The sequence below is a fragment of the Euprymna scolopes genome, chromosome 22 (assembly GCF_053919585.1).
Source record: "Euprymna scolopes isolate OS-2025 chromosome 22, ASM5391958v1, whole genome shotgun sequence".
In the NCBI taxonomy this organism is placed as follows: Eukaryota; Metazoa; Mollusca; class Cephalopoda; order Sepiida; family Sepiolidae; genus Euprymna; species Euprymna scolopes.
Window position 1 is genome coordinate 66,016,866 of NC_136503.1, and position 11,549 is coordinate 66,028,414.

Below are 11,549 nucleotides of genomic sequence, written 5' to 3' on the forward strand. Positions count from 1 at the left end.
GAATGAATGCGTGAATGTAGGATTGACATGAAGTTCTTAAAGATAAACTATAATGACCCAAAAATGGGCTGAAATGACTTAAATAAATAAAAAATAAGTGACGTAGAATGACTTTAATGAACTTACGGATGAATTGAATGACCTTAAGAATGACTTGAATGCTTATAAAATGACTGAAATCCTTAAAAACAACTTGCATAATCTGGAGAATGACTTGAATGGCTTTGAGACTGACTGGTTGAAAAGTGGGTGATTATTTTACATTAATTAATACAAAAAAGTGACCCCCACTTTATATTGCAAAGTTACAAACATAAGTACAGCATGTAGTAAGGACGGATACTACACTTTGATCTTGGCCAAAAGGCCAAGAAAAGCGGTATTGATTTGCTCCTCCAGCGAGCAAATTAGCCATAAGGCCGATTTTTAATGTGAAGAGTGAAGGGGAAATGGGGACAAAATCCCCGGGGAGTAGGGGAGCTGGATAGTGACAATTGGTATGAAGGGTTGCCCCTACATTGACCAAGGTCTTATATGTGGGGTCGCCCCCACATATGGTCTTTGCTTGCAGTATCTGGCGAAACGGATACAACATTTTGAGATATTACATTTTTTATTCGCAGGGAAAAAATATAATTGGGAAAATGAACAAAAAACTTAGGCACAAGGCCAACTCAAAAAGAAGGAGGGACGGTGAGGTTGGTTGAGCCATTTCGTCTCTATTGTAAATTTTAAATGTAATTTTCTCTCGGCTAGCCTCTTTTATCATGGTTACCCCTTTAAATTTGTATTTATGTGTGTGTGGTGGGACGGGGTTGTTCCTACTTATGCCTATTTTAAAACATTTTTTATTTTATCCAAAAATACAAAAAAGATAACAATATTAATAAAATTTCATTTGTGTCGAGGGACTTTGGGGGGGGGAACAACCTCGGTTAGTACGGCCCTCCCGACCCTTTCTGAAATGCTAGACCATTCGTTGCACTCTGGTTTGTAAAGGGACCAGAGTTTCGCGAGCAGCCTCTAAATGGAGGGGAGACGGGTTACGTCCTAGATAGGGGAGAAAAGAAACAATTGGCGGTGAGGGCGGGGGTGTTAGAGTTTGATTAAATGTCCTCCAAGCTGGGTTTAATTTCGAGAGGAAGGGAGGCAAAAGAAAAAAATTGTTGATTTTGGAAGCTGGGGATCTTGGAGGCTTTCTAATAAGGGAAACAAGATTTATTCGGCTGGTTGTGAGGCTGAAGGAAGTAGAATTGGAAAGGGGCGGGGGTTCGACATAAGCCCTAGAACGCAGCGCTAGAGCGCTATGTTCTAGGGCTTATGCCTAGGCGGGAAAACACGTATTCAAATTTGGCCCCTCTTCGTAGACAAAGACTTGCTAACTGTATCCATCTTCTTTCAAAAGCCACGCGATGCAGCCTTCTTCTGTCGCATCTGATCTTTACCCATAGTTGGTGTTTAAAGAAAACGATCAGATGCTGATCAGGAAAAGGCAGCCCCCCGGCCATCTTGCAGTCTCGACGTCCAATTCACCATTCTCGCCACGGCCAGCATTGCGATGTAGACCATTTGTCTCTCCCGATCCCACGATGGCCTCATGTTGTCCACTACGTTTGATACAGTAATCTGGCGAGGATGCTCGGGTTCGATTCAGGCCGTCACCTTGGCAACATACGACCAGTCCTGGCGGAGTTCGCGGCAATCGAAAAATGCGTGATCAGTTGTTTCTGTGACCGTCGTCCCGCAACGGGGGCAGGCAGGCGACTCCAAAAAACCAGCACTGCATTGTACATTGTTGAGGGGAAGCGCATTTCGGGCAAATCGCCAGATCAGAGAGAACTTTGAATTGTTCAGATGACTCGAACCTGGCGCCCATCTCCATGCAGAGCGGATCTCACTCTGCTGACAACCCAAACGCGCACATAGCGAGTCGTCGCCCCCCCTCACTAGATCACTGCGGAGTTCCTTACGAGTGGCAGTCACAAGGTCGCTGGACCCTGTTACTCGTTTATGCGCGGCTCGGCACTCTTTCAGAAAGGCTGAATCTCCCAGCGGCCTGCGACGACTCGATCACGGGGTCGAGAGTGAGGTCGGGAAAGGCGACAGTGATCGCGGGGTGCCACGGTTGATAGTCTTGAAGGTAGAGGCTAAGAAAGGCCAACCTCTCGAAGTCTCGATGACATCTCAAGTCCGGCATTCCTAAACCTCCCTCACACGGACGTTGAATACAGACCTGTCTGCTTACCCAGTGTATTCCTCTGTCCCAAAGGAGCGAGGACAAGAGTTTGACAAGAGCTGTTAGGTGTTGTGCAGGCAGAGGAAGTACGGCCAGTCGGTAAAGGATAAGAGGGAAGACGTATGTGGCGCACGCCTCAGCTCTGCCCTTTAAGGAAAGTTTCCTAGGAAGCCACGCGTCGACCGCAGCTGCCACCTTTGACCGTACCGCCGAACAATTCTTATCAAGCTAGAGACCCGGTCCGAACCACACGCCGAGGACGCGAACCGGGCCATCCGTCCAGCTTAAGGGCACCGGGAGGTTTGCGTTTCCACTCCAAGCGCCCAATCGCAGTCCGACCGACATGCTGCAGTTTATCTTGGCCCCCGTGATTATTTCGAAGCGCCTCCGACAGGATCTTGATGTCTCTGAAGCCCGAAACAAAGACCATGACATCATCGGCGAACGCGGATATCTTGGCAGCTAAGCCGTCAGGCAGAGCCATTCCGCGCAGGGCTGAATTTGCCTCCCCACGTCTCAGCTTGCAGAGTAGAGGCTCCAAGGCCAGGACGTAAAACAGGGGCGAAAGCGGACAACCCTGATGAACCGACCGAGAGATAACAAAGGTTTTCGAGCGCTTTCCGTTGACTTGAACGACATGCATGGGCTGTCGATACATCACGGAGATCCACTTGCAGAAGTCCGGTTTAAAACCGGCGGCCTCTAAGCCAGATGCCAGGAAAAGATGATCGACCCTATCGAAAGCTTTGGACCGATGTAAGTTGATCAGCGCAGCTTCGGTGTCGTCATCTATTCACCCCTCTAGGATTGTACGGATCAGGTGCAAGTTGTTCTGAATCGATCTAATTTTCACAGCGTAGTTATGTTCCGGTTCAAGCAACTCTTCTATAACAACCTGCAACCGATTCAACAGGACCTTAGCAAAATCTTCAACTCTGTGTTTAGAAGAGTTATGGGCCTGTAATCATCAAACTCTTCCCATCAACTTTACTCAGCAATGTGATCACTGCCTTGGCTACCTGACCTGGGATGGATCCCTTAGCAAAGCAACGGTGGAACACATCTATTCGCAGAGGCAGAAACATGGGCGACAGACTCAAGTACAGTTCGTATGGCAGACCATCGAGTCCCGCCGATCTGTCACAGCTGACCTGCTTCAGCGCAGTAAAGACCTCCCGCTCCGTCACCTAGCCCTCGCAACCAGCCGCTCTAGCCGCATCGAGGCGGGGAGAGTCAGCCAAATAGTCGCTAAACTCAAGGACCGGAAGATCGAGCTGCTGCGTAAAACGCTCATCGAAATGTTCTCGAAACCCCTCGCAGATCTCCCGAGTCGATTCAAGGGTGCGTTCATCCGGGTGTCTCATTTTTTCAATGTATTTATCGGAGCCATGCCTAGAAATCTCACGACGCGCAACAGCGTCAGATTTGACTGCTTCGTTGCCTATCTTTCTAAGCCTAGCTCTGACTATTTGACCTTCGTCACGCTCGCTAGTCTCGCGCTGAATATCCTGTCTAGCTAGTTCCTGACTAACCTTATCACCCTCCCGCGTAGCCCGGGCTAGTTTCTGCTCTAGCTGCTTCTTCGTCTTGGCCTTATCTCGTGCTAGGCGCTGGGTATACTTGATGGAGAAGCTTCTGATCTTGGCTTTTAGACCTAGCCCCACTTACTCCCGGTAACCGCCCCCACTGGAACCTTTTTAATTAATTATCCCAACTGGTTTAGGAAGTTTTGTATCTCCAGAAGGGAGGTGTTTAACTTCCATTACCCCGCTAACTTAGGCCTATTTCCTCGCTTCAGCCGGACCATAACTAGTTTGTGGTCTGACTGACCTAACCAAGTGAACGTGGGGCAAGATAGGAAATCTATTTCGCCTCTTCTAACTAGTATCCTGTCAAAATAGGTATTCGGATAGGAAGGAATGCTATTGATCCACCCCCACATCTCTCGCCCTGGATGCTCGACCCGAAACCTGTCGACTAGATCGCATCTAGCCTTAATGTCAGCCAGGCTGGGCTCATATCTTTCCAACCCTCTAGCTTCGCCTCCTCCTCTATCTAAATCTGGGTCTAAGATGGCGTTCCAACCCCTCCATTCGCACTCTCCGCTTCCGACAATCTACAAACGCGTCAAGCTGACTGAAGAATGAGACCCTCTCGGGAGCGGTGCTGGGCGCATGAACCGCACCTACCCGAAACACAGAATCTTTTACGTCAACATCAGCCACGACCAGCCTGTCCACCGTATCTTTATGAACAACGTCGACCGTCGCGGACAGAGTTCGCTTCACTAGCAAGGAAACTCCCCTGCCCCGCGGTCATCCATATGTTGAGAAAACTTCAAAATCCCGGTTCAGCACCTGACAGTCCACAGAAGAAACGAAATGTGGTCCCTCTATCGCAGCAACATGCACTCCCAGCGACAAGAGATCATGCTGGAGGCGAGCCGCCCGGCCCATTGATCTCAACCCTCTTGCATTCAAACTGGCCAAATTTAAAGACATGGTACCTTACTTTAGGCTCTAAAGTTAGTCGGCGTAAGGATGCCGACGTTGTGCGCGGTGCTCAAGGAAGTCACAATGCCGCATACGTCTGGGGGAAAGGTCAATTTTAGGGCCCTGATGAGAGACGGATGAACCCACACTGGGACCCTTCGCTTGCATTGTTTTAATAGTTCGTCAAGGGAAGAGTCGCTTTTTTTAAACAGTTCCATTTCCGGAGAGGCCGCTTCCGCTGTCTCAGAAGTGACCACAAGTTGCTCTTACAAGCCTCTGGAGTTCTAACGAAAATTATTAGGAGCGGGGCATCCGGGAAATTTTGGGGGATGTTAACATATTTTCCCTCTATCTGTTTGCAATCCAGCAGTAGATTTAAAGTCTGCCTCTGACGATGTGAGAGAGCCGTTACAACCGTCAGAGGGTCAGTTCTACACAGTTCTTGTGTTTTAGTCGGTCCTCGAGATGCAGAGCGACCCCTCCCTCTCCCGAGTTCATTCGTTTTTTTTTTCTGTTTGAAGCGGTGGTGGTTCTGTTTGCATTGGTGTGATAGGGTGTGTTGGTGCAGTGTCAGATGTTGGTGTGGTGTACGGTATTGGCGTGGTGTACAGTGTGGTGTGTGTGCTGTCTGGTGTTGGTGTTAATGTTGTGTTGGGTGTTGGTGTGATGGTTGGTGCAGTGTTTGGTGTTGATGCGGTGTCTGGTTTGGGGGTGGGGTTGGATTTTGTTATTGTTACTGCTCTTTGGGATTGTGTAAGCTCACAGAGGGTGGGGGCCACCTTTTCTTCCCCTGCCATCTTCTTACCTTTCTTTTTCTTTCTGTTTTGTTCCTCGAATGGACCGGGGAGTGGGAGAGTTTGTTTTCCCTCCCTCTCCCTGGCAGACTCATCTTCTGAGGAGCAGTCCTTCCTTCTCTTGGTCCCCGATTCAGTTCGTCGGGGGCCAGTCGTTGTTCCTGTTGTTGTTGCTGCGGCGCTTGTTTTTCGTCCGCTTGCTGGCGGGAATTTGGGCACTTTGTTTTCCCCTTCCGAGTCACTGTGGCCCATCCAATTCTGGGGGAATGGTCCACTGGCTTGGTTGTCGTCTCTGGGGCACAAGACTTGTCGGCAGCTGTAGAGGCTTTGGTCGGATTTCTTTTAGGGCAACCATTGGCCTTGTGTCCCTTCTCCTGACAGTGCCAGCAGTGCGGTCTCCGTCCATCTACTATGACAGACATTGCCCCCTCCTCACACCTCAGTGTCGCTGGTATTTGGTTGAAGCCAGTTTTGTCGAGGCGCATCTGGAGTCTGAAGTCTCCAGTCAGAGCGTCCCTCTTCTTGCTTGTTGTGGCCACGGACACCACGTCCCCGTACTGGCTGAAGACCGCTCCTAGTTGCTTTGCTCCTAGGAGACAGGGGACGTTTAGCACGGCGATATTGGTGACTATTTGGCTAGGGTATTCTGGCTGGAGTTTGATGTTTTTCCAGCAGAGATTTGTCCTATTGGCTGTGTCTTCAGCCTCTCTTCGGTTTAGGAGCAGGACGTCCCACATTGCGTAGCACCTCCTGCATATGTATTTGGCTGGTATCTTCAGATCCAGGAGGGGGTCCATTATGCTGTCCTTGTCTACTCATGTGAGGCCTATTTTCTTCGTGTCCAAGGTGATGAAGGACATTATCCTCTTCTTCCTGGGAGGGGATTGTTGGCTTCTGGGTGCAACCTGTTGTGCTCCATCACTGATGGGGGGCGGTCTGCTCCAGTCTTCTTTTCCAGGCGTTTGTTGCTGGGTATCTCCCTTTCTGGATGGGGTGGCTGGTTGGGGCTTGGTCTCTTGGGGAGCGTTTAAGAATGCTGGATCTTTGGTCACCCCGCCGAGGATCTCTAAAGACGTTATCGCTTCATTGATCAGCGCTTTAGTCCTTCTAGCTACTCCATCCTCATCATTTCCCCTTTTTCCGTGATAGAGGCCGTCCTCTTGGGGAGTTTCAGTGTTACATTTGGGTGATGGGGTAGTAGACTGAGGAGCCGGGGTTTCCATCGGCTGTGGTCCACCCGCGACGTCCATTGTCTCCTCGTCTCTTGATTTCTTCTCCGCTTCTGCTGGGCGTTTGCCTTCGTGGGGAGCAGGATTGGAGGGGTCGCCTTTGACCAATGAGGATTGAGGAGCAAGAGGTGCCACTGAATGTGGTTCCTCGTTCCCTCGTCCGCCATTACCTGTGCTCTCTGGTTCGGGGAGTTGCCTTCTTGGGGAGCAGGGGCCAAGCTTGGTTGTTCACGATTTGGTTTCTTCTCCAGTGTAGCCGCGGGCTGCGGCCCTACCCTGGCTTTCTCCTCTTCTTCTGGGTTTCTGGGAGTTGGCCCCTCTATCGGGGAGCTTTCATGTTGTCAAAAGCCCCCCTCCCTAAAAGAAACGGATCTTATTATCTACATACATTATCCCATTAAACTTTCGCAATTGCAAAGAGAATGTAAAACTATGTAAAACAATATGAATTTTCAACAGTTTTGGATATCTATTTTCATAGAAATGATAATGAATTCGATCCTAGTATTTCATGAGGAAGAGTCTAAAAAACATTCATGGAAGGATTGGTGAATAAAGCAACTTTTTTTCCAATTGTAATATGAACATTTCCACCTGGATTACCCCCAGCATATACTCCTCTGCGTGTGCTGTTACTTCATATGTAATAAGATTGAACCCAATATAGATGACAGTTTTTTGCAAAATTATATTTTTCACACAATCAAAAAAAAAATGCAGTAAGAGTTGTGTCATTTGGATCATGTCCTGTTGACCAACATTTGCTGTTTGTGATATAAACTGCAAGTTGTTGGTTTGGGGGGTATCTTTTACGAACAGTAAACCCCCAAACTACGCTAAAATACGTCATTAATGCAGAATATCTACCAAGTCCATATAAAGTAATTAAATGACTAACATTTTTGTTAGGAACACCTGGATGTAGCAATTTTTTTTATTTATGTATTTAACAACATAGTTGATAGATCTTACAGAATTGTAAAATTCTACATTTATGTGAGCATTGCATGTCTTGGAAAAAAAGTGCGATAAAGTTACAATACACCTTTTGTAATCTTCATGCCTGCCAGCCATAGTTTTAAAGCCACCATCTTTAGGCGATCTTCTCCTTTCAGAGGGATTATCATCCTCACTAAACTGATGTTCAAATGGAAAGTTTTTAGGATATTATTTTGTATATCGGCCATAAAACATGCAAAGTAAATTCTGTGGATATAACCAAAAGGCCCATGCACCAACCGCCTCCGTTCTATTTTAAACTAGGTTGAATCAGTGTGTATATCGGGTAACTCAGCTGATATTATGAAATCCATTTGATTGCAGTTGAGTTTCATGGTTGGTAACAATAATTGGTGCGGATGATAAAGCCTCTGTTATGCCACTCAATTCTATACATCTAGCATCGTAGTGAGCAAAGGATTTCTGATTTGTTTATCAGATCCATCACTTTGATAATCTTCAGGCGAAACACTCTGGACAATAGACCCTGTCGATTGATTCATGTTTATCCAGGAAGTGCATTGTTTAAAGTTCGTTCATTCGGATTTGAAGTGAATGTGATGTACATGTCTGGTTTTCCATGATTTCTGATATTAGGCATTGCATCTAGGGATATTTCATACATATATCGTAATATCCTTGATAAACTTGAAAGTAATATGCATATACAGTTATTTATATGATCTTTGAGATGTTTGTAGGAATCTATTCTTAGCTTGTTTTAATCAGTTTTAATATAGAAAAGTTTCTGGTATTTCCAAACTGATTTCTAGTCAAGTGAGATGTTGTAGAAGGACTATAACGATTTCATTCTATTTTGAAAATGATTTTAGTTATCAAATAAATCTTAATGTAATCAATCACACAATAAACATATCTGCGAAAAGTAGAGAAATCCCATTTTCTTGGGTTTAAAATTTTAAAGAAACTATTAAATAATATTTGTATATAAAATGTGTTTTATTTGAAAAAAAATAATCCAAACTGCAGTGTCTATGATGGCAAAAAGGATTTTAATTTTATTTTCGATTGAATAATTAAAAAAATTATCATCTGCTCTTTCCTCGTCAGTCAGGGAAAACTAATTCTTGCTTTTCACAATCTTTATTTTTTAAAAATCAATCCTGTGTTTTACTTTGTCATACTCTATCTACCTCATTATTTCATTATTTTATTTATTTAATAATGACAAATTAATCGCCGCCTATGATATAAATGGCGTTTCTTATTCTGTAGAATATAGTTTAAGTAAACTACTTTGTTTGGAAGTATTGTCGAAACCAATTTACGTGACTGAACAAGGGGTTTACTAATATTTTAATAATTTATGACAAAAAATAGAAAGAGTTAAACTAAACGTCTTGAAGTAACTTATATATTTAAAAATATATCAGTAACTTAAAGGGGGACAAGAACACACAGACATAAAATAATATCAATTATTTAAAACCTATCCATATTTATAATAAATTATTTAAATATTAGTCAAATCCTATTTTGGTGACCTAAATTGGTTTCGACATTACTCACAAACAACTTATTTTCCTTAAACGATCATTTAGCAAAAATAAAGAAAGAAAAATTAAAAGCCATTCAATTAAGGCAAGATAGACCCCATACTTTTATTATACCACACCTGTTCAAAAAGAAACACGCTACTCGAAATAGTTGTATGTGGATCGATATTCAAAACTGGTTAAACTTTGTGACAATATATAATAATTAATAATTTATAAAGGATTACTTTTATAATAATATGTACAAAATCCTCATGAGTAAAAATATCATGCTTAATCGTATTGTACTACAGGACTACGCCGGTCTGACAGCTAATATATACATGAATACACCAAATTTGATTACTTCTGTATTGAAGTACTGGTGGTTGATAATCGTAATAATGCTATGTTCTATGTTTTTTTTGCTAATAAATAAGTCTCAGTATGTTATGACTTTCTTGCAGAATGAATAAAAGGAGATAGATGAATGAAATCCAGCTAAACAAGAAAAGGGGAAAACCGTTTAACAACGTGTATCGAATCTTCCCTACAGAATGCGAGGTGTTTCAACAGTTAAACCCGTACACAAATGAACGTTTGACATAGTTGTTTAAATGCAAAATGGGTGTATTTGAATAGGTAATGTACGTATTTAAATAAGAAATTAACGTATTTTTATTGGCGTAATGGCTATCACCTGTCGAAAAGTATTACCAGGTAAAAACTGAAATCATACTAACAAAACAATAAATATTCCATTCGCCTTTATACATTATGTGCTCTAAAATATGGGCGACCATTTAGGTTTAATTGCCAGGAAGTGATACAGATATTATTGTGTTACGGCATGAATCTATTTTAGTAGTGTTTATTAATATCATTTACAATGCATTGTCAGTTAAAAATAAATTTTATTGAAATCTTCTATATTTAACCGTCGTGATATTTAAAAGACGAGTACAAATCTGCATCAGTTTTACCTTTGTTCACTTACGTTCGTGTTTTTTAAATTGGAAGTTCTTTGTAACTCCTGTAAAATAACTAAAACTTTCTTGGATTTTCTTAGATAATTAAAATGCTATTAATCCTGTATAAATCTTCTTGGAGGAGCAATATTTGTATCGATATTATGCACCTAAACGTTAGCCATCATCTAATCATATGGTATCACTATGAAATGTCCCGTTACGTGACCGTTACATACGTCAGTCCTAGTGGACTTACAAAAAATGTTAACGATCTTCTTTGGTTCCGCAAAGATAATACACATTGTCACGGAGAAAATTCCTGCGTTGGCAGATTAAGTACCTGCAAATTTATATTCGCTATAATGCATGTATATTTTATTCAACCACAGACAAACCATATTCTTCACAGAAAATTTCTTGAGAAAATAAACACTCATAAGAGCAATGCATTAATCTCGTCTTAATTTGCATATAACTGATTACTGATAGTTAGCAAAAACGGTTATTTTAATGAGAAAATGTTCCATTTATATCTAAAGTTAAAACCAGAAAATTCAGGTGAGAGAATTACGTAATTTCCAAGCAAATATTCTTATTCAAGCTCTCTTGCTTGCTGAGTGTAGCAAGGCAAGAATTTGTCCACCAATTTGGTTTTCTTATGTTCCGCAAAAAAACACCTCTCGCTGTTTTCTCTGTGATGTTTTTCCTATGTAAGTAAAACAGTATATGTATCTGTATGTGCGTGTGTGCATATAATTTTTTTTACCGACAAACTATTTAACTAACAACGCTACAATAAACAATAAATAGTACCCCTGCACAAATGATGATTTAAAGCGAGTAAAATCTTTGTTTAAATGGATGAATAACGCATACAAGAATATGTAGTGAGTTGAAATTCAAACGTTCATTTTAAGTTGTCGCCATATTACTATTACCTTTGAGCATGCGCAAATCTTTTTCATTGCTTAAAAATTCTAATCTAACTGTCGATAACTCAAATTTCGACTCTTGCCGATGACATGAAATTAATCTTTGAACTCAATACTATATTTTAGAGACAATATAATATTAATTAGAAAATGTACTCTGATGAATTAAAGTCTACTTAAATATATTTTTGACCGGGTAATCCTTGACGCCCCGGGAAGATCTCATTAATAAAGTTTCGCGAAATTTAAACTTCGGCGTCTAAGTGTTTTCATTTACATTCAATAACTTGTCTCAGTCATACATTTTAGGGACAACAGGTATTAATAATTCAAATTTATTTCCATGATAAAATTTATCATCTTTTTCTCATTTAATATACTACCGCACGATGGTAAATGC

The 11,549-nt window shown here is 42.6% G+C and overlaps 1 pseudogene; it reads right to left on the reverse strand.

Moving 5' to 3' along the window:
- Positions 1 to 244: 244 nt before the first annotated feature.
- LOC145244195 (U2 spliceosomal RNA) lies at positions 245 to 381 on the reverse strand (annotated as a pseudogene).
- Between the last annotated feature and the right edge of the window lie 11,168 nt (positions 382 to 11,549).